The following is a 23,302-nucleotide window of genomic DNA, read 5'->3' as shown; positions in this document are numbered from 1 at the left end:
CCAACCTAAAAATTCCACTTAATGACTATCTTGCTTAGGATTAGATATTGTACTTGAAGATACTGCTGCTAAGTCAACTTACAATTTCCCTTCTGAATTCCCCAATAATTGACTCCTTCATCTCCCAGATGATTTGCTACACATTTCTGTGCATTTACTCAGGCATTAGAGGGAGTTTTTCAGACCCTTCTTCCACTTTAGAGTTAGGTCCTACAATTCATGAGGTTTCTTCTTAGGCTGCTCCAACTTCTTCAGAACTCTCCAACTCTGGAGGTATCTGCACGGAGGTATCCACCCAAATAAGGCAAAGGATTGTGCTACAGCAAACACAGGTGCATAGCCCAATACCAGAGCTGCACTTCCTTGCCAAGAGAAGGTGAGGCCCAACTGCCTCGCACTGTGTGTGATGCCAATTCTACACCCCCATTACTTTAGGCTGTGGGGGCATGCTCAGCTCTGTTTAGGGCAGCCCCCCCCCAACATCTGATGTTGAGTAGGAGAAAACTGATTCTGAACTTTCTCCAGGAGAGAGTTCATATCCCATTTCCTCCAAGTTCCAGGCCCAATTCAGACTTCAACTATGACTGTTCTCATATAAGTTCAGTGATTGGTTCCATTACATAAAGCAGAGAAGGAAATGACAAGTTATCAATGCTTCTACTGCCACACATTTCCACAAGTGCTGAGGAGTGGAAAGGAAAAGATACCTGCACTGCCTGAAATTGTCGATCTAGGTCCAACAAGCAGTCCTGAAAGTTCCATTCAGACTGAAAAATCTCAACTCTGCAGCTGATCAACTTCATATCTTTCCTCCTCAGTCATGTGGTGAAAAACCTTGGTTTAATGATGCAGCAATGCTAACTCTAAATCCATCATTTGTATTCTAAACAAATTCAGGCTTTGCCTCATTACTTGAAGCTCCTGAAAAGTATTTTCATAAAGAAGTAGAACAGACGATTCTAAGTACTACATGGAAGAGCAGCAAAATCAGGTCCTCTCATCATAGGGTACCATGAAAGATTTTGCAGTGAGTTTCTAATATCGTGCAACAATCTTTGAAACTGAATTTCTATGATAGAAGGAGGATTCACAGAGCACACTCAGTAAGGGTAGGCAGCATATCTGTGTGAGTAAGGACACCTGATAGGGGAGGCAAAGGTGGTACCTGAGATGTTGGAAACACTATGTGTGCTCAGAGTTCTCATGTGCTCACACAGGGGCCTTTCCTGTCCCTGAGAGTGGACAGACTGAGTGGAGAGGTGGACTGAGACATCTGTGCTGGAATGAACTGTGAACAGGCAGGAGTCCTTCCATGATGGCATACCTCCAAACTGGTCACCTCACTCTGGGTGGGTTCTTCTTTCTTCACAGATGATGGAGAGATGAACATTGTAGATTTAACCAAAGACTGTCATGCTCAGTCAGGCCTTTATCCCCTTCCTGTTCCTTTTCAGGTGTGTATTTATTAGGTGAAAGAAGGTGGTCTCTTTCCCTGGAGACAACTGGGCATTGACAGAGGACACAACCCTTACTGGGCTCAATAAAGTTGTTGGTAAAGACTGAGATCTTCTTAGAGGATAGCCAGCTTTTGCAAGCAAGTATCTTTGTTCTTAAAAGATCTTTTGATTTTATCAGGCTATGCCCTACTCTGATTAGCAGGGTACAAACCTTCATTGGAGCTCTTTGCAAAGCTGTATTAAATCTGTCCACAAAAGGAGGAGGCTCCACTGTATTTTCAGAGCTTGTATCACTGCATTTTGCTTCAATGGAAGCCAGTAGTTTCAGAATACGGTGTGTGTTGAACTTTGCAAATTCACATTCACTTCTTTATCCACATCACTTTCACCACTTGTTTCCCTCATGAGCTCTACTGTCTGAGCTGAAGACAAATACTCTTCTGTTTTGGAACTTTCAGCAATGTGACCCTCTGGACTACAGATGGACTGCATATTTCCTGTATTCTCAACAGTCCCACATTCAGCAACTGTTTCTGCCTTGGCTCTTCCTTTCTGAAGACGGGTAAGAGACTCCTCCTCTGACTCATGGAAATAAGGTTGGTCTTGCACTATTGGTGTAACAAGGTCCTCACCAAATGATGTGACTGTTGTCTCATGGTCATAACTATCAGCACTATCCCCCATGGCTTGCAGGGACCCATGGACCTTAGGATAATTACGGGAGAGACTGTCAGTGGAATTTTGGCAAAACCACTGCTATCAGAACACTGGCTCACAAGTACATAACAGATGATCTCTTTTGGACTTGGTGAAACCTAGCTCATAAGTGGGTGGAATATGAAAAGCTTCTCCCTCTATACTCTGACTATCTTACATTTCAAAGGAGTCCTTCTGCTATGTCATTATATTGCTATGGATAAGATCATCAATGGTGTACAAGGCTCATTTTCAAGTGCATTTTCCAGCTCACCGTGGCTGGACATGTTGAAATCACCATCTGAATCAGATTCTACAATAGACTCCTCTCCTCAGGCAATATACCCTCATGACTTTGTATCTCTTTATTCTGTTCAGTCTCAGTTTTTTGGTTAAAATTTCTATTTGCTTCATCAGAAAATCTGTCAGTGTCAGCATTCTCCAAAACCCCTATGGAAACACCCAAGACTTCTTTAACTGTAGCTAACATAGAAGATGAGACTTTCTTTTTTATAAATTTTTGAGATTTTTTATCATTTTTATTGCTTATAATTTTTTATTATTGAAGATTGATTTCTTCAATCATTGAAATATTTGGAATTTTTCCTTTTTCAACTGCTGGGGAAGGACTGACACCTTCTGCTTTCTCTGTTTTACGAATAATTTAGTTTTGATAGTGTTTTCATTAAATGATTTGCATTGTTACTTAAACTTAAAGGTGAGGCAAGTCTGTCTCCTTGATAGAGGTCACTGAGGACATACTTCCAATTCTTTTTGAAGGGGAGTCTCAGAACCTTGAGAGAATAAAGAAGAAAAAATATAAAGTAGAAAACACATTTGCCATAATAATAAGCATGTCAATTTGACAAAAGTGGCTTGTTAAAGCATGATTTGGATTCTCTACTTCCATTGGTTGCATTTGAGCACTCATAATACTTTAATATTAAGGCTGACATTGTGGCTCAGTGGTATAGTGATCCCCTGGCATGCATGAGGAACTGGGTTTCATCCTCAGCACCACTAAAAAAACAAAATAAAGGTATTTTGTCCACCTATCACTAAAAACTAAATGTTCAAAATACATTAATATCTATTCCTGTGGCAAATTATGAAGAATTTAAAAATATGGAAGGAATTTTAGAAGCAATGTCTGGTACATCTCATCCAAATTCAAGATTATAAAGAATTTCTTCCAGATCTTCCTCACAAAGTTCCAATAATTCTGAAATTCTCAAGACTGACCCAATGCTCTTGCCATACCCAGAAGAATCCACATTTCTCTCTTCTGATGAAACTGGAGTCTTCTCTTATAAAAATATATTCTCTTATAAAAATATAAGTGACTGTCTTTCTGCCCTAGATTTGAGTGCCAAAAACTGCTACCTGCAGTATAAAATTATAAATTCAACCATATAAAATGAAGCACTCCTGTCATTCAGACATATTAAAGAAAGTGATCACCCACCAGACACTGGAAGGAGATATAATAACACATGTAACAATGCTAAAGAACTATTCAGTATTTGTAGAGAACATGTAGAAATGTATAAGAAAAATCATACCCCAATAGAAACATAAACAACCATTTCTTAGAAGAGGAAAGATCTATGACCTATAAAAATAAATGGAGATACTTGGCATCTTATTAGTATTCAGGGAAATTAAAATAAAAGAAAAATTAAATACTAATTACACATGTTGATTAGCTGAACTTAGACCCTAGCTGTTTTATGTTTTAGAGCAAAACAATGAAATAATCTCCATTCTCTATTTAGAGCCAAGATTGGTATTTGTTTAGCTGGTAAAGTTGGATTTTTTACTTACCTGAAAAATGGGCTTTCTGGGAGATCAGGGAAGATTTTCTTAGTGTGGCCAAGCATAACTGGAGAGAATAGGGCAAAGAGGTTGGCTTGGGCTGTTCATAATGCTTAGGGCTGGAATACTGGCAAAGATTCTCAGTTATGGATCAAAGGTCCCACTACCATCAAAGGAGGGAGCACTGAGATTTTGTGAGCTTGCCTAGCTATGGAGCACAAGATGAAGGAAAACTGAGGCTTAAAAGTTTTCAGCACTCATATATTGAAATAATGGAGCCCCATCTTTATTATAATACTCCCTTAGGTTTGACACATGATCAAAATGTGCCAGGTTCTACTTAATGTGATTTTGATCTTATTTGAGTGAGGTGTTATGATGCTCTAAGAAGTCTGAAAATGTTAAAAGAGGTTGCAGTTCATTGAACACCAAATTTAAGAACTTAATATTGCTGGACACAGTGGTGCATGCATGTAATCCCAGTGGTTCTGGAGGCTGAGGCAGGAGGATCACAAGTTCAAAGCCAGCCTCATCAAGTTAGAGAAGCCCTACACAACTTAGTGACACCCTGTCTCTAAGTAAAATATAAAAAGCTCACTTTATTTAATCCATCTCAGTGAAACTAGAGATTCTCAAGAGTTCTTTATCCCATGGGAGGATCCTTGAAGAGGGAATTGGGTTATTAACTAGGCCAGATGGCCAGACTATTTTCAAAGGACAACAAATTTATAAAGTGTATAGATATGTCTGGTTTTTGGTCAGTGTATATAGAACTAAAGTTCCTGAAGTTTTGGCCAAATTTATTGACCTGTTATCAATGACATTTTGATTAAGGGTTGAAAAACAGAAGTTCTCCACTGAGCTCTATTGCATGCAATAGACGAGATACAATTTATTAAGAATGCAACCTCCAGCTGCTGCTCATTCAGTTTGTCTCAAAGGATGAACTCTGAAGGTACCCAAGAATATTGAGGGAGGGGTGACACCCTCTAGCATGTGGCATATGGCAAGGGATTGAACACAGAATGGAATTCCCTCTTATAGAGGGAATATCCCAGGGCCCAAGTTGGGCTGCATCCTGTAGCAAGAGGCTTGGTGACTGTGCCACAATTGTATGTTCCTCCTTCTGTGATCCTATGCATAATGGGTAGCAGGGTCAGGAGGATCACACACACATCAAGCACTGAGAGATTTACTGGTTCCACCAGAATCCAGAAAGTGGCAGTAGTTGCTGCTCTGATAGTATATAACACAGGGCTGAGAAGAGAGGCTTTTCACATTAGTAGCTCACAGATAATTCACCACCATCAGGATGGTCCAAATAATACAGAGTATATGAAAGGAGGTTTCCAGAGCCCCTTCATTGAAGGACTCTAGGAGCACTAGCCAGAGCACCATTATATGGTAGCTGAGACTATTGTTGGAGAAAGCCTCACTCAAAATAGGCTTAGTTTAAGTAACAGCACATATAAGCTTAAGCAAAACTTGTAAATAAGCAATGGAAGCCCGGTAACCTAAACAAAATCCTAAGTGATGTTACTGCTTTATCACAGTGTCAGGAAAGGAGCAACCATTGGTTTACCAAATAATTTTAAGGAATTTAGCCAAGCAGTTGGGGCTTGGTGCTGTGTGAAACTAGGATCTACCCTTTTTTCATGAGCTAATTATTGAATGTTTATTTTCATGTCTTAAGTGAGTGTGTCAAATGAATCCCTGCAATGAGACAGTCATGATGATGTAATGGCAGAGCTCTTTGAGAAACCTCAGTGCAGAGAGGTATCACACTGGGAAAGGCCTGGCTGGCAGGAGAAGCGAGGTGACTAGAAACCAGGAATAAACCTAAGCTAACAGGTTTTGAGAGACACTGGGGGGGGGGGGGAGAGGAGTGAGTGGCCTCACACGGATTGTTTCCTATAGCTGGAGGGCAAAATCTTGGCCCAGAAGGCACAGCAATACCTACTGGATGCGAAGAAAATAGAAGCCTAACAGTGCCCCTTCTTTTCTTTCTTTTTTAAATTTTCAAATTTTTTAAATTTTTTAATTTTAATTTTTTAAATTATTTTTTAATTGTAATTTTTATTTTACTGCATTTTATTATTATTATTATTATTATTATTATTATTATTATTATTATTATTATTTTATCATTTCTTTTTCTTTTCTATTCTTTCCTCTTTCTTTCCTCTGTCCCTCTCTCTTTCTTGGTTTGCTTCCTTACCTTTTCCCCATCTTTCCTCTTAAGCATGACCACCCAGATTACATACAACTTACTAAAGGCAAATAGATAAATACTACGAATCAGTCTATAGTCCGCCTAAGCCCTTAACTACCCCCAAGTACTCCTGTCTATTCTCTTGTTAATATCCACCTGCATTTGAGCAACCCCCCAAAGAAGCTAACACATACTAACCTCCATACCATCAAATCGCCTGACCTCAACATAAAATCCTAAGTTCAAACCTCAATTCTCTATATGCCATCAAAATTTGTAGGCCTTTAATTAAACTAATGAATTTACCTTAAATCAAAATTAAATCCAACATCTCTAAACATTGTCTCCCAACACAAAGGAGAGATATTGGAACTATAAAAACCAAAACAAATTTAAAGGAGAAAACAGAAGCACAGCAGTCAAACAGAGTTGGAAAGTAACGTGAGCACCATGAAAAAACAAGGGAAAAAAAGATTAAAAAAATGCAGGACAACTTAAATTCACAGGAGAACCTAGAGGCATCAGAAAAATGGACAGAGAAAGATCTCAAGGCATACCTAACTCAGATGGAATGGAATCTTAGAGAAGACTTTCGACAGCAAGTCCAAACAATGAAAGTATACTTTGAAAACGAATTTCATAAGCAAATTCAAATGGCAAAGAATGAGCTCTACCAGGAGATAGAGATTAAAAAAAAAATCAAACAGTAATCCTAGAAATGCAGGAAACCATAAACCAAATTAAAAACTCAAATGAGAATATTACAAATAGACTAGATCAAATAGAATTCAGAACATCAGATAATGAAGACAAAGATTATCAACTTGAAAAGAATATAGTCAACACAGTAAGGATCCTAAGAAATCACAAGCAATCCATCCAAGAAATATGGGATGTCATAAAAAAAAAACAAACTTGAGAGTCATTGGGATAGAAGAAGGTGTAGAGGTTCAAACCAAAGGAATGAACAATCTATTGAATGAAATAATCTTAGAAAACTTCCCAGATATGAAAGATGGAATGGATTGCCAAATCCTGGAAGCCTACAGGACCCCAAACATACAAAACCATAATAGGCCAACTCCAAGACACATAATTATGAAGATATCGAACATAAAGAACAAGGAGAGAATATTAAAAGCTACGAGAGAAAGGAGGCAAATTACAATCGGGGGTAAACCAATAAGGTTAACAACTGATTTTTCATCACAGATGTTAAAAGTGAGAAGATCCTGGAAAAAACATATTTCAAATGCTGAAAAATAATGGATTCCAACCAAGAATACTGTATCCAGCAAAATTAAGCTTCAGATTTGACAATGAAATTAAAATATTTCAGGTAAACAAAAGTTAAAAGAATTCACAGCCAGAAAACCAGCACTGCAAGGCATTTTGAGCAAAACACTACAAGAAGAGGAATGAAAAACAGCACCCAAAACAAACAGTGGGAGGTAACTCAGTAAAAGAAAGAAAAAAAATAACCAAAAAGGAAAAACTAGCCATATTAAAATAAATAAATAAATAAATAAGCATGAATGGAAGTACAAACCATATGTCAATAGTAACCTTAAACGTTAATGGCTTAAATTCACCAATCAAGAGACATAGGCTAGTAACCTGGATTAAAAAAACAAATCCAACAATATGCTGCCTTCAGGAGACTCATATGATAGGAAAAGACATACACAGGCTGAAGGTGAAAGGTTGGGAAAAATCATACCACTCACATAGTCCTCAGAAGCAAGCAGGAGTGGCCATACTCATATCGAATAAAATCAAATTTAAACCTAAGTTAATCAAAAGGGATAAAGAAGGACACTATATACTGTTAAAAGGAATCATCCACCAACAAGACATTACAATTATCAATATGTATGCACCAAACAATGGTGCTGCAACTTTCATAAAACAAACTCTCCTCAAGTTCAAGAGTCAAATAGACCACAACACAAAAATTATGGGTGACTTCAACACACTGCTCTCTCCATTGGACAGATCCTCCAGACAAAAGCTGAATAAAGAAATTATAGAACTCAATAACACAATCAATAACCTAGAATTAACCGACATATATAGATTATATCAACCATCTTCAAGTGGATTCACATTCTTTTCAGCAGCACATTGATCTTTCTCAAAGTTAGACCATATATTATGCCATAGGGCAACTCTTAGTAAATATAAAGTTTGTGGAGATAATGCCATACATCTTATCGGATCATAACGAAATGAAACTGGAAATCAATGATAAAAGAAGGAAGGAAAAATCCTGCATCACCTGGAAAATGAACAATATGTTACTAAATGATCAATGGGTTACAGAAGACATAAAGGAGAAAATCAAAAAATTCTTAGAGATAAATGAAAATACAGACACAACATATCGGAATCTATGGGACACAATGAAAGCAGTTTTAAGAGGGAAATTCATTGCCTGGAGTTCATTCCTCCAAAAAAGAAAAAAAAACAACAAATAAATGAACTCACACTTCATCTCAAAACCCTAGAAAAGGAAGAGCAAAACAACAGCAAAAGTAGTAGAAGGCAAGAAATAATTAAAATCAGAGTGGAAATCAACGAAATTGAAACAAACAAACAAAAAAAAAACATTGAAAAAATTGATAAAACTAAAAGTTGGTTCTTCAAAAAAATAAATAAGATCGACAGACCCTTAGCCATGCTAATGAAGAGAAGAAGAGAGAGAACTCAAATTACTAACATACGGGATGAAAAAGGCAATATCACAACAGACACTACAGAAATACAGAAGATAATTAGGAATTATTTTGAAACACTATATTCCAATAAAATAGAAGATAGTGAAGACATGGATAAATTTCTTAAGTCATATGATTTTCCAGATTGAGTCAGGAAGATACACACAATTTAAACACACCAATAACAAAGGAGGAAATAGAAAAAGCCATCAAAAGACTACCAACCAAGAAAAGTCCTGGACCAGATGGATATACAGCGGAGTTTTACAAAACCTTCAAAGAAAAATTAATACCAATACTTTTCAAGTTATTTCAAAAAATAGAAAAAGAAAGAGCTCTTCCAAATTTATTCTATGAGGCCAACATCACCCTGATCCCGAAACCACACAAAGACACTTCAAAGAAAGAAAACTACAGACCAATATCGCTAATGAATTTAGATGCAAAAATCCTCAATAAAATCCTGGAGAATCCAATACAAAAGCATATCAAAAAAATTGTGCACCATGATCAAGTAGGATGCATCCTTGGGATTCAAGGCTGGTTCAATATACAGATATCAATAAATGTTATTCACCACATCAATAGACTTAAAGATAAGAACCACATGATCATCTCGATAGATGCAGAAAAAGCATTCGACAAAGTACAGCATCCCTTTATGTTCAAAACACCAGAAAAACTAGGGATAACAGGAACTTAACTCAATATTGTAAAAGCTATATATGCTAAGCCTCAGGCTAGCATCCTCCTGAATGGAGAAAAACTGAAGTCATTCCCTCTAAAAACTGGAACAAGACAGGGATGCCCTCTCTCACCACTTCTATTCAATTTAGTTCTCGAAATACTAGTCAGAGCAATTAGACAGACAAAAGAAATTAAAGGCATAAAAATAGGAAAAGAAGAACTTAAATTATCACTATTTGCAGATGATATGATACTATATCTAACAGACCCAAAAGAGTCAACAAAGAAACTACTAGAGCTAATAAATGAATTCAGCAAAGTGGCAGGATATAAAATCAACACTCATAAATCAAATGCATTCCTGTATATCAGTGACAAATCTTCTGAAATGGAATTGAGGACAACCACCCCATTCACAATATCCTCAAAAAAATAAAATACTTGGGAATCAACCTAACAAAAGAGGTGAAAGGTTTATATAATGAAAACTACAGAATACTAAAGAGAGAAATAGAAGAAGACCTTAGAAGGTGGAAAACTATACCCTGTTCATGGATAGGAAGAACTAACATCATCAAAATGGCGATATTACCCAAAGTTCTTTATAGGTTTAATGCAATGCCAATCAAAATCCCAATGGCATTTCTTGTAGAAATAGATAAAGCATTAATGAAATTCATATGGAAAAACAAAGACCCAGAATAGCAAAAGCAATTCTAAGCAGGAAGTGTGAATCAGGCGGTATAGCGATACCAGATTTCAAACTATTTTACAGAGCAATAGTAAGAAAAATAGCATGGTACTTGTACCAAAACAGGCGGGTGGACCAATGGTATAGAATAAAGGACACAGAGACCAATCCACAAAACTATAACTTTCTTATATTTGATAAAGGGGCTAAAGGCATGCAATGGAGGAAGGATAGCATCTTCAACAAATGGTGCTGGGAAAACTGGAAATCCATATGCAACAAAATGAAACTGAATCCCTTTCTCTCGCCATGCACAAAAGTTAACTCAAAATGGATCAAAGAACTTGATATCAAATCAGAGACTCTGCGACTGTTAGAAGAAAAAGTTGGCTCCGATCTACATATTGTGGGGTCAGGCTCCAAATTCCTTAATCGGACACCCATAGCACAAGAGTTAATAAATAGAATCAACAAATGGGACTTACTCAAACTAAAAAGTTTTTTTTTTCTCAGCAAGAGAAACAATAAGAGAGGTAAATAGGGAGCCTACATCATGGGAACACATTTTTACTCCTCACACTTCAGATAGAGCCCTAATATCCAGAGTATACAAAGAACTCAAAAAATTAGACAATAAGATAACAAATAACCCAATCAACAAATGGGCCAAGGACCTGAACAGATACTTCTCAGAGGAGGATATACAATCAATCAACAAGTACATGAAAAAATGCTCATCATCTCTAGCAGTCAGAGAAATGCAAATCAAAACCACCCTAAGATACCATCTCACTCCAGTAAGACTGGCGGCCATTATGAAGTCAAACAAAAACGTGCTGGTGAGGATGTGGGGAAAGGGGTACTCTTGTACATTGCTGGTGGGACTGCAAATTGGTTCAGACAATTTGGAAAGCAGTATGGATATTCTTGGGAAAGCTGGGAATGGATCCACCATTTGACTTAGCTATTGCCCTTCTCAGACTATTCCCTGAAGACCTTAAAAGTGCGTACTACAGGGATACTGCCAAATCGATGTTCATAGCAGCACAATTCACAGTTGCTAGACTGTGGAACCAACCCAGATGCCCTTTAATAGATGAATGGATAAAAAAAAAATGTGGCATTTATACACCATGGAGCATTACGCAGCACTAAAAAATGACAAAATCATGGAATTTGCAGGGAAATGGATGGCACTAGGGCAGATTATGCTTAGTGAAGCTAGCCAATCCCTAAAAAACAAATACCAAATGTCTTCTTTGATATAATGAGAGCAACTAAGAACAGAGCAGGGAGGAAGTACAGGAAGAAAAGATTAACATTAAACAGAGACATGAGGTGGGAGGGAAAGAGAGAAAAGGGAAATTGCATGGTAATGGAGGGAGACCCTCATTGTTATACAAAATTACATATAACAGGTTGTGAGGGGAAATGGAAAAAAACAAGGGAGAGAATTAAATTACAGCAGATGGGATAGAGAGAGAAGATGGGAGGGGAGGGGGAATAGTAGAGGATAGGAAAGGTAGCAGAATACAACAATTACTAATATGGAATTATGTAAAAATGTGGATGTGTAACCGATGTGATTCTGCAATCTGTATATGGGGTAAAAATGGGAGTTCATAACCCACTTGAATCTAAAGTATGAAATATGATATGTCAAGAGCATTGTATTGTTTTGAACAACCAATAAAAAAAGGTCTTGCCTGACAAACATGGTGTGTGATAACAATTCACTGAGGGACCCCGAGGTTAGCAGATATGTTGTGTCCCTGTAAACACAATGGAAAAAGATAGCTGAGGGGATGTTGAGATAAGATGGAATAGAATGTATTCACCAAACCTAAAGCAGCAAAATAATTATTATTTTGTTTGATGAGAGTAATTTTCCTAATTTTGTGTACAAGAGAGTTAATGGGTAGAGCTATGGCATTAAGGCTCCAATAGCCTTTCCAAGTTTAGTAACAGGACATATTGGACACTGGGGATCACCCTTGAAGACTATATTTTATTTACATTACACAATATCAACTGTTTTAACTGGGACAACTGGACAATGATGTGCATTTTCTCAGGTTGATTTATATATGCCAAAATCATAACCATAATTTAATTCTGATTTATTACTCATATGGTCAATGTGTTCATTACATACTTTAGGAAAAAATGTATGCTGACTATGGGTAATTGGGTAAGGCAATGATTAATTCTAATTATTAAAATGCAAGATACTTATTCTCTATTTTATGCTTCAGTAATTTTCTCTGAGATAATAGGTGCTACCTTTTTTTTTTAATTTAGTGTGATTCCCTATATATAGCTATTCTACTCAAGTCTCAGTTATTGGCTAAAAGCATGAATGTTTCCAATTGGTGCATTTCAACAGATGGTGCAGTTATTCAGAGCCTGTGTTTCAGAGGCTCAAAAGTCAATCAGTTCCCTTTCTTATTTAATTAGTTATTTGTAACTGGATAAAATACCTTTCTTTAATTTATTTATTTTTATGTGATGCTGAGGATTAAACCCAGGGCCTCACACATGCTAGGCAAGTGCTGTACACTTAGCCACCACCCCAGCCCCTCCGTTTCTTTTCTTTTCTTCTTTCTTTCTTTTTTTTTTTTTTTTGGTGCAATAATTCTTTTAATAAAAATTAGATTTCCAATAGTGTTTAATTGTAGGTTACTATTTTCATTTTTAATTTCTTCCTTTTGTATTCAGGTTTCTCTCCCTCTCCCTCTTTCTTCCTCTTCCACATTTCCTTCTTATGATTCAGGAGCATTGGCAATATTCACATTTACAAGTATCTTCCTCCATGACACCTCACCTCATAGCTAGTGACCTCCTGCATGATCAGGGTTGAATTAACCTCAGGCCATATCATAGGATGCCATGAATGTTTTTTCTTATGATATTGAGGATCAAGAACTTTTTCTTGTCACAAATACAGGACTTTGGAAGAGTACTATTGAGCAACCTGCTTTTAGGACTGCTCGAATCAAGACATTCAAAGTAATGTGCAAATATGTCCAACTGAGACAAGACCTAGGACCTTTGTAAGGAGGGCCCCCTGCCCTAAATGTCAAATATGAACTCTGCCTTAGAAGAGTTAAATCTATAGTGGAGGATCAGTGGAACTTGTCAGATGCAGGAGGAAATGGTGCAACTTGTAGGGAGGCTCTAACTAAAGCAGCAATACAGTACAGAGAGTTCATGGCCATCTATAGCCCAAAAGACAGGTGTTGCAGTCTCCAGAGACAGAGTGCACTTCCACTCAGAATTTGGTCTGGACATGAAAACTGGTGATGCCACCTACTTACAAGAGGGTGAGGAAGTAGGCTTTCTGGAGAGAGCAAGGAAGGTTTCAAGCTAGTGCAAATTGCATTAAGGGAAGGATAAGGAGAATTAGGGTTTACATGGTGTCTTGGGCTGGGGTTGGGTGCTAAAAGCCATAGCCAAGTAGTATGATGCATGGCATTTTGGGTTGATAGGTGAAGCCAGCAAGCTATTGAGATGATATGATTATGTTAAGATCTGCATTCTTATGGATATTAGACCCCTGCTGTCTACCTTGGCCTGCTAAGGGACCCCTGGAGAGTTCCCATTGGTTGGGGAAGTGCAGTAAGAGGGAATTCTGGAGGAGGGACTTCCTGTTGGGGTCCGGGAGAACGCCGCATATGTCAGTCGGCAGTTTTTTCCTGGGAGCGTACGGGGCATTGGCGGCAGTTTCAAAAATAAAGTTTGTTCCTGCTTGAGTGGCTCGTGATTTTGTGCCCAGCCAGACTGCAGCAATTGGTGGCCCGTGCGGGGGACGCCTGAAGCTTGGAGGTGAGTAAAATTGCTCACCCCTGAGGGAAGGCGAGAGAATGGGTGACCATTTCAAAAAACAATGTGTTCTTGTTTTGATTTATTTTGTTTTTGTTTCAAGCTGCCTATCCTTAGAACTTTCTCAGGCAAACTGGGAAAAATGGTTGGCTCAAGGTTTGAAGTTGTTCAGCCCTGAGAAAGAGAAAATTGATACAATGATTTTTTGTTCCATTTTTGTTTCATTCTGTTTCGGTTTTGTTTTACATTATCTTATTGGGTTGCGTTACCTTTATAGTAGATTAGAAATTAGAAAAAAAAAAAAAAAAAAAAAAAAAAAAAAAACAAAAGACTGTTATGTAATTGTTAGAGGTCCAGACTATGGTAGAAAACATGTTAGGTCAAGCAAAAGAGAAGGTCTCTCGAGCTAGTCAGACAGAGGAAAATTTAAAGGAAGAAAACTTAAAAAACAAACAACCATCAGGGGGGAGCTACAACAGGAGGCTGCTACAAACTCTGTTCTATCACCAGAGGGCGTAATTCAACCAACAGCTCCATCTACAGCTGAGTGGCCCTCAACACCCGTAATTGATGGACGGAATCCTGAGGCAGGACCTCAAAGATTAGCCTATACTTGAGCAGGCAGGAGGGCAACAAATTCACCGTGCTTTAGATTTCAAAACAGTGAAGCAATTAAAAGAGGCTGTAACAACCTATGGTCCGCAAGCACCCTTCACTGTGAGCATGGTCGAATCCATTACCAACTTGGACATGACGCCATCAGATTGGGCTAAGATGTGTCAATCTGTGCTAAATAGAGGACAATATTTGTTATGGAAGGTTGACAATGAGGAATTTTGCACGGAGACAGCTAGGCGAAATGCAGCTGCCGGTTACCCTCAAAGAAATCTAGATATGTTGTTAGGAAAAGAACCTTATGAGGGTCAACGGCAACAAATTGAATGTGATTCTGGTGTATACACACAAATTGCTGTAGATGCAGTTAGGACATGGAAAACTTTACAGGGGCATGGAGATTTACAAGGACAATTATCTAAGGTAATACAAGGAAATAATGAACCTTACGCTGAATTTGTAGATAGGCTTATTCAAACAGCTTCCAGAATTTTTGGAGATACAGAAAAAGCAATGCCATTTATAAAACAACTGGCTTATGACCAAGCAAATTGTTGCTGCAGAGAGGTCATTATACCATGGAGACATGAAGATTTAAACACATATATTAAATTATGTAGAGACATTAATGAACAAGGGCAAGTCTTGGCAACTGCAGTACAACATGCTTTAGATGCCAGGCCAAAAACATGCTACAATTGTGAACAAACAGGACATTTTAAAAGGAGCTGCCCCATAGGAGGAGAGTTTAACAAAGCTAGATATCAAAGGAATAGAATACCAGGTATTTGCCCACGATGCCAAGGAGGGAGACATTGGGCTAATGAATGCCATTCTCAAACCACCATAGAGGGTATTTCATTATCAAAAAATGGACAAGGACAAAGTGTTTACCCACGATATCATGGAGAAAGGCATCAGGCTCCATTGCCAAAAAACGGACTGGGGGGCCCAATGCTCCGGGGCCCACAACCACAAATCTATGGGGCAATGGAGGAACCCAGCAACACCATCAGTGTAGTGCCCAGAACACATTATCCATTAAATCCCTCATCAGACAAACTAGAGGGAGCGCAGGGTTGGATATCTGCGCCTCCGCCAGAGCAGTACTAACTCCAGAGTTGGGAGTTCAAATCATTCCCACAGGAGTAAAATGACCTCTTCCCCAAGGAACAGTAGGCTTATTATTGGGACGCAGCTCTTCTACTCTAAAAGGACTTAAGATAAGTTCTGGGGTAATTGATCCTGATTATGAAGGTGAAATAAAAATTATAGCTAGTTCTCCAAGAGGTATATCAGTAATTTCACCAGGAGATAGAATAGCACAGTTATTAATAATACCCAGCCTGCATAATAAATTTTCCAGTCGTACTATAGAAAGAGGTTCCAGGGGATTAGGCTCCACAGGTGTGCATTGGGCTATGCTGTCTTTAAATTTAGATTCTCACCCAATGCTAAAACTAAATATTCAAGGACATGAATTTAATGGGCTACTGGACATAGGAGCTGACCTTAACATCATATCTCGTCAAGAATGGCCAAAACATTAGCCATTACAACAAGCCACTCAAACTCTTCAAGGCCTAGGAGTGGCAACTAATCCCCATAGAAGTGCAATGGTATTAGATTGAAAGGATCCTGAAGGATGTGAAGGACTATACAGCCATATGTATTGGATCATCTTCCTATAAATTTATGGGGACGAGATGTCCTAGATCAATTGGGTTTGACATTAACAAATATCATCAATCCTAACGTGCCTACTACTAGGGCTAAACAAGGCTTTAGGAAAGAAAAAAGATTAAGAGAACAACAACAAGGTATAACAGCACCAATTCACATAGATCAAGAAATAAATATACATGGATAGGGTTTTCAGAAAGGGCCACTGAGACAATCAAAATTACTTGGAAATCAAAAAGACCAGTGTGGATTCCTAAGTGGCCCCTGACTAAAGAAAAGATACAAGTAGCCCATGACCTGGTCAAACAACAATTAGCGGAGGGACATATACAACCTTCCATATCTCCCCATAATACTCCCATTTTTGTCATTAAAAAGAAATCTGGTAAATGGAGATTATTACAAGATGTAAGAGCCATTAATAATGAGATGGTTATTATGGGACCTGCTCAATCAGGGATTCCCCAATTGTCTGTTTTGCCAAAAACCTGGTATGTTTTAGCTATAGATATTAAAGATTGTTTTTTTTCCAATTCCAATTCATCCTGAGGATAGTCCAATCCTGCGGCAGTTGGGATTAACTTTTTCATCTGTGCCTTGAATTTCCTACCTGCACCAAGGGATGGAGAAGGCTGGTTTCCTCATGGACTCATCCAGATGTGGGTCAGAAAGGGAAGAGTAAGAGGTGGGGCTTGAAACCATAAACATGGAAAAGCAGTCAAACAGGAGAAAATGGAGTCAGACTCCACCCTTCACTGTCACAAATGCTTGCTATACACAAAGCAAATGGAGGAGCCATATGAAATAGCACTGGTGATAGTGAAAAGAGCATGCATCCAAGTGTCACAAATGAGAAATGGATATTAAAGTGTAGAATATTCTCTCAGTAGAATATAACACAGCTGTGGCAACAAATATACTACAGATCTTTCTAAGAAAGTGAACAAATCCTAATAAATATTAATCCTAATATTGCTGAGTAAAAAATGATCCAGATGACATTCATTATTATAATTTTTGTCATTCAAGAACAAATGAAACAATGTTTTACATACACAAATTTGTTATGAGGAAAAATACATTGGTTAATTCATGAATTCTAGAGTAACTTAACAGTCTTTCATTAATTATGTTATTTTGTATTATGATATTAGTATAATATATGTATTTTAAATATAATGATAAACAATGTTAATATTTCTGTTATAATATTATTTGTACTATAATGCTTTAGTTCAGCTTTTTTTGGTGCTGGATATGAAACTCAGGGGTTCCCTCATGCCAGGCAAGGGCTCTACTACTGAGCTAACCCCCAATTATATTTTAAATAAATATTAAAATCTAGTAAAATATTACATTGGCCAATACATCCCTCAAAATAAAATAGATAAGAATCATATCAGGTAAAAACTGTACCACTAACCACTAGGAGTAGTGTGGTCAACACAAAATATCTGCTCAATCAAAGGGAAATCTAAATAGTTCTAATATGGTTAATAAAAGTCTAATTAAGCTAAAGATTTCTAATAAAAAGAAAACAGGTTTTTATAGGTTCAGTTACTGATTTTAAGTACCAGAGGCAAGACCAAAAATAGTCTGCAGTGCCAACCTGGCCATCTGTACTGGTCCCCAGCCTCAGGGCCCTGTTTTCTGTACAGTCCTACCAGGTCATTTACCAGAAACATCTGCATGATATTAATGTTTATATTTATGGAAAGAATAGACAGCTTAAAACCCTTCAATATCATTGTCTTCCCTGTCATGGTCCTGCTTGATGGTGAGAAGTTGGATTTTTCCATGTCCCATAGTGGAGCAAATGCTTGGGTCAGAATCCCTAAAGCCACACAATGGAGACAAGGGGGCAGCTCTTCCTGTCTTGGTACTCACCCATGCAAACCAGCGGAGAGAGAAAAAAAAACAGAGGTGCAATTAACAATAAAATACCCACAGCCTGACTTTAATTTATATTCTCAGAGCCTAATTTATCACACAAAGAGAAAAGGATGACGTAATGCCAGCTATATACAAAGGTGAGAAGAGAGTTTGAAGCCTCCTGAGAATGGAATTGTTTTTCAATGTCTGGTTTTATAGATGTTTATTTATCCAATAAAAATAATGCCATGAGAACACCTTTTGTTTTTGTAATTATAACTCTGCCTTCTCCCATTGTGGAAAGTTTTTTTCTACTGGATGAATATGTTGTAAATATTTTTAGATACTAAAGTGGAACACAAGCTTAGAGTAAATAACATGTCCTTTTCTTTTGTTCTATTAATTTGTTAATAGGAAAGAAAATTTTTCTCTGATAATATTTGGACTAAAAATAAATAGTGAATTTAATATACAATAATACTGATTATGTAACTATTGTGTTTTATATTTGTACAATCACCTGAAAAGCCACAATGACACTTAAAACTCTCCTATTGACTTATTTCAACAGATGTTGATTTACATTCGGGAGTATGCTTACTGTATTCATAATATGCCATGTATAATCAAACACCAGGATTACACTGACTTTGTCAGAAGAATTTATGGTAACTTCAAATCTTGCTTCTTTGTTCCACATTTTCCCCTCCTCTCATCTGTTCTGGTGGCCCAGCTTTGTGATACCTTGCCTGGACTGTCTAATGTGGGAGAAGCCAGCAGCTAGCATTAAACAGCAATTCTGGAGCCTTAGTGGGGAGGTGGGGTGCAGAGACTAGGGCAGGTAATTCTCCTGGTGGTGAAAGGTTCAGCAGTGTCCAAGAAGGAACAGGATGTCTGCATGTGGGGATGGACCCACTGAAACTGACCACAGCAGGTTCCTTGCATGTTGTTTGAACCTGGCCTGAGTCAGGTGGAGGGAGGTACTAGGATGGATGGTGACATCTTCTGCAATCTGGCCTAGAAGAACTCGCATCAAAAATTAGCAGATTCATACAAAATATAACAAAATGTTGTCAAATTTCCTGCACCTTTAAGTCTCAGAATAGAGATCAACATCTGTATTACAGCCCATAATAGTTTAAATTATGAGTTCCAGCATTATTTCTACACTACCTGTGTGTGCTTCAATTTTCTCACATGTAAGTTTCCTTCTGCTTCATCTCAGTCATCACTGCCATCATCATAGCCTCATAGAATTATGATCACCAGATTTGGAGCCATACTTAAAATCTTCTTTTTAAATATTTGGATTTTCAACTACACATTCTATCCTTCCCATGCATGGATTCCTACTCCAACTAGTCCACCTGTGGGGAAGCTGGATCTAAGACTTTGTAACTGTTCTTTAGCAATTCTCCCACCCCCCCCCCCTTCCTTCAAGTTAGACATCATCATGCAAAGTACAATTTCTTTCTTTAATGTGCCATAAACTTCTGATCTTTTCTCCCTCCAGATATTTGCCTCCCCAGACTCAACCCTACCTGACACCATAACCCATGGTGCTGTGGAAATAAAGACCAACATGGTGAAAATTCATATGGGACTTGATACAGCATGGGAGTCAGTCACCAGAACTTGCATTTGAGGGAGACTCAAGGGCAGCCAGAGGTGTGAAAGAGTTTCATTGTGTAATTAAGGGAAGGCTCTGCTGAACCTTGATGAAGACTGCTAGCTAAGGGAAGCTGTAGATATTTAACTAGAATCTTCTCTGTTTGGTTACGGGTACATATTTGGCCTTCTCTAGTTGGTCTTACATTGGAAGTAGGGGCAAAATGTAGGGAAATTGAAGTCCTGGCCATTTGAAGCCAACTGTTACAGAAGTGACTACTTGGCCTCATGATTTGTTGCTAGAGTTAAAATCTGACATAAAAAAAGTCTGACCTCTCCAAATCTGACCTTCAGCAGGCTGCTTCCCAGCGTTGGTTATCTTAAGAGGGGGCTATTGGCTAGGCAGGTGGCTGCAGGCTGTGGGTGAGAGTTATGTTTTAACAACTGGTCTGGTCATTGTCTGCCTATGTATTAATTCAATGTTTCCATGATTCTCCATTCCTCTGGTTTCCTTCACCAGCTGCTCTGACAAGGGTATTCCTGACTATCTTTTCTCTGAATGCTGAAATATCCTGTGGGTAATTCCTAGGTCTTGGACTTCCTTCATTTGCCTCTGAATGCACCATTTACTTGATCTCCACCAACCCTGTAGCTTTCAGTAAAGTTTAATATCTTAGTGCCCCACAATCTTGTACATGCAAACAATGCCCAATTTTAGTTCCACAGCTTCGGCTTTGCCTAGAGCTCCAGAGTTGTATATGCACCTTCTGGTCGTCTATCAGGTAATTTTCAAACCTTCCCTCTAATGTACTTCTTTCAGTATTTAAATCTCAGAGAACCTATGACCCTTGGTATTTTCATTAGTTATGAAACATCAGTGATTTTGGAAGTAATGTGGAAGTTGCAAGGGAATGCCCCATGCCCTGCACATGTCCCTGAAAAGCCAGTGAGCCTTAACAAATCCATTCTGCCTCTATGGTCCACCTGCTGCTCCCTGATCAGAGCATAGCTTGGTTCTAGGGCCACATTTCTCATGAGCTTTGCAGGTGGAGAAGAAGGTCACTCAGGATTAGACGAGAGCTGGGAATGGAGATAAAGTTGGTTCCACATCAAGAAAATCATATTTTATTCTATATCTTTAAGTAGGCACACATGTGAAAATGCTTATTTTAGTCAAAACTAAGGTGATGCCATTTTTGAAGGAATCTGATTTAAATAAATACAGTCTCAGTCTATTCTAAAAATATTTTTCTATAAAAATAAGCCTCTAGAATGAGATTATCTCTAAGTAATGGTTGTTTCTGAACATAGAAGAGAAACATGCACACAGCTCATAAGGAGGCTGATTCCTCTCTGGGGTTCGTTTCCTTACTCTGATTTTGACTTTTCAAATTCAAGTTGGTAACTGAAAGCACAGTTCAAATTTCATATGTCTTTCTAGATCTTTATGTCATCACTGCATCGTTTCCTAATTGTACCCCAAATGTCACCTAGTTTGTATCTAGAACACTTATGAAACACACATACTTTATGTCAGTTGCTTCCACTGGACTGGATTCAGGATTGTTATCTTATTCATCTGTGGACCTGGCACATTTGTGTCTAAACATTTAATTAGAATCCATTCCTTAAAATAGAATCATAAATAGTCCTTGCTAATCTAAAATTTATTTTCACAAGTCTACAATTACTAGATGAGTCTGAGACACAAAATTATTTAGAAGTAAAAATTTTAAAAGTACCTTTATGTTATCCATCTCTTTGCTCATAATAGTGGAGTAGATCCTTGACAACAGGTTAAGTGATTTATTCATTATTTTTGATAATGGAATGATGCCAAAATCCAGCAAACAGAGCAACTGCAGTGCAAACTGATTGCAAATGAAACAGTCCTTTCAAAGAAGAAGGATTAGACCTCTTAGTGAAGGAGGGGCTAATGCAGGGGAGGAGGAAAAGCAATGATGGGGCAGTAGTAGCCCTGCACAGGCAGCCTCCTGGGAGACAAGGACTGGACAGCGGTGGTCATTCTACCCACAGCAGTGGAAACAGCCTGGGCTGGGGGTGAATGTTCAGCATTCTGAAACAGAGATCCATACGTTCTGAGTTTCCAGGACAGTTCTTCTCAATTTCAGCTGGGTGTCCTGTTATCAGAGGGACAAAGAAAGTTGGGCTTGCCTCTGGAAGGTTATATCCTGAAAATGTAATGCTATAAAGCAAACACAAGCCTCTATATTTTTATATATTTTTATATTTTTAACACAGAAGCTCAGCATAGATACCAGAGTTTGCTCTTATGAAAGCAGTGAAGTTAGAGAAAAGACAGAAGCTCCGCTGACTGAAAAAATGCACCAGTTTTCTGGAGTGCATTTCAGGTGGCCCTAACTTCCCATAAATAATATGGTCTATTGACTGCTCACATTTGTTTTTTTCAAGGTATAGTTTTCTAAAATTAAACTCATGACTTCATGCCATGAGTTTGTTTTAACTATAAGCAGGATTTAGCTTCTTAGTGGAGTTAAATTGGATTATTTCACCATATCACCTCCCTGTATACCAAAGAGGACAGTTTCCTGGACATGGTGCTGATTTTATTCCCCAAGGCATTTGGCTAATTCAGTGAGCTTCCTTGTCTTCCCTGACTGCAATGATTCTGTAAACTTTGTCTTCAGTGGACATGGTGTTTTTCCTGGGTGTTGGACTTGCTTTTGCACAGCAGCTTCACCTTCACCATCAGAGCATCTGGGGCTGAGAGAGGCTGTGACATTCCTTAAGGCATTTCACAGTATGCTTGAAGGAATTACTGCTTCCTTCACAGACACCTTAATGTGTGTCATTTTAACATGCTAAAGAAATGACTCGCTCTAGATAAAAATATTCTGAGTGAGTTCTAGGTCCCTGGACAGCATGGGAAAGAGTAACAGAAGGTGCTTTGAACTGCAGTCTTGCCCTTCACGCTTCTTAGCTGGGCTGCTTTCAACTGTGCCTACAACACAAAGAATGAACAGAATTAGTTATGTGATCCATTTCTGTGTGGCTTATGAATTCAATGTCTTTTTTAAAGCAAAGAAGACAACTAGGAATGTTTCATTGAAAAAGTACCCTTTAACAAGATTACTTTGGGAATTGAAACTCAGGAAAAAAAGTGGTACTCATCAGCTTGATAGATAATAGACTTGAGAGGTGGGAACTTGAGGCTAAAGGGAAAATTCTATAAACAGGATCTCCTATGCTTACCCCCACATGCTTTCTGTTAAAAACCAATTTGTCTGTAGTTATTTCTGGCTTAAGTCAGTAGGATATGTTAAAGTCTGGGGAAAACAACCTGTTACCTGCTGGAGAAATGTAAGCCCAAAGAGAAGTTTCTCCTTGACAAAAAGTGAACATAAGTTACCCTGGGAAATGTGATTACAACCTTTACATATGCCAG

General features: G+C 38.1%; 1 pseudogene; it reads right to left on the bottom strand.

Annotated features, from left to right (window-relative positions):
- Positions 1-18: 18 nt before the first annotated feature.
- LOC114084133 (protein ITPRID2 pseudogene) lies at positions 19-6,213 on the bottom strand (annotated as a pseudogene).
- Positions 6,214-23,302: the final 17,089 nt, after the last annotated feature.

This window comes from Marmota flaviventris, chromosome 16, assembly GCF_047511675.1.
Source record: "Marmota flaviventris isolate mMarFla1 chromosome 16, mMarFla1.hap1, whole genome shotgun sequence".
Taxonomy (NCBI): domain Eukaryota; kingdom Metazoa; phylum Chordata; class Mammalia; order Rodentia; family Sciuridae; genus Marmota; species Marmota flaviventris.
The sequence above is the reverse complement of the archived record's forward strand: the minus strand, read 5'-3'. Positions and strand labels throughout refer to the sequence as shown.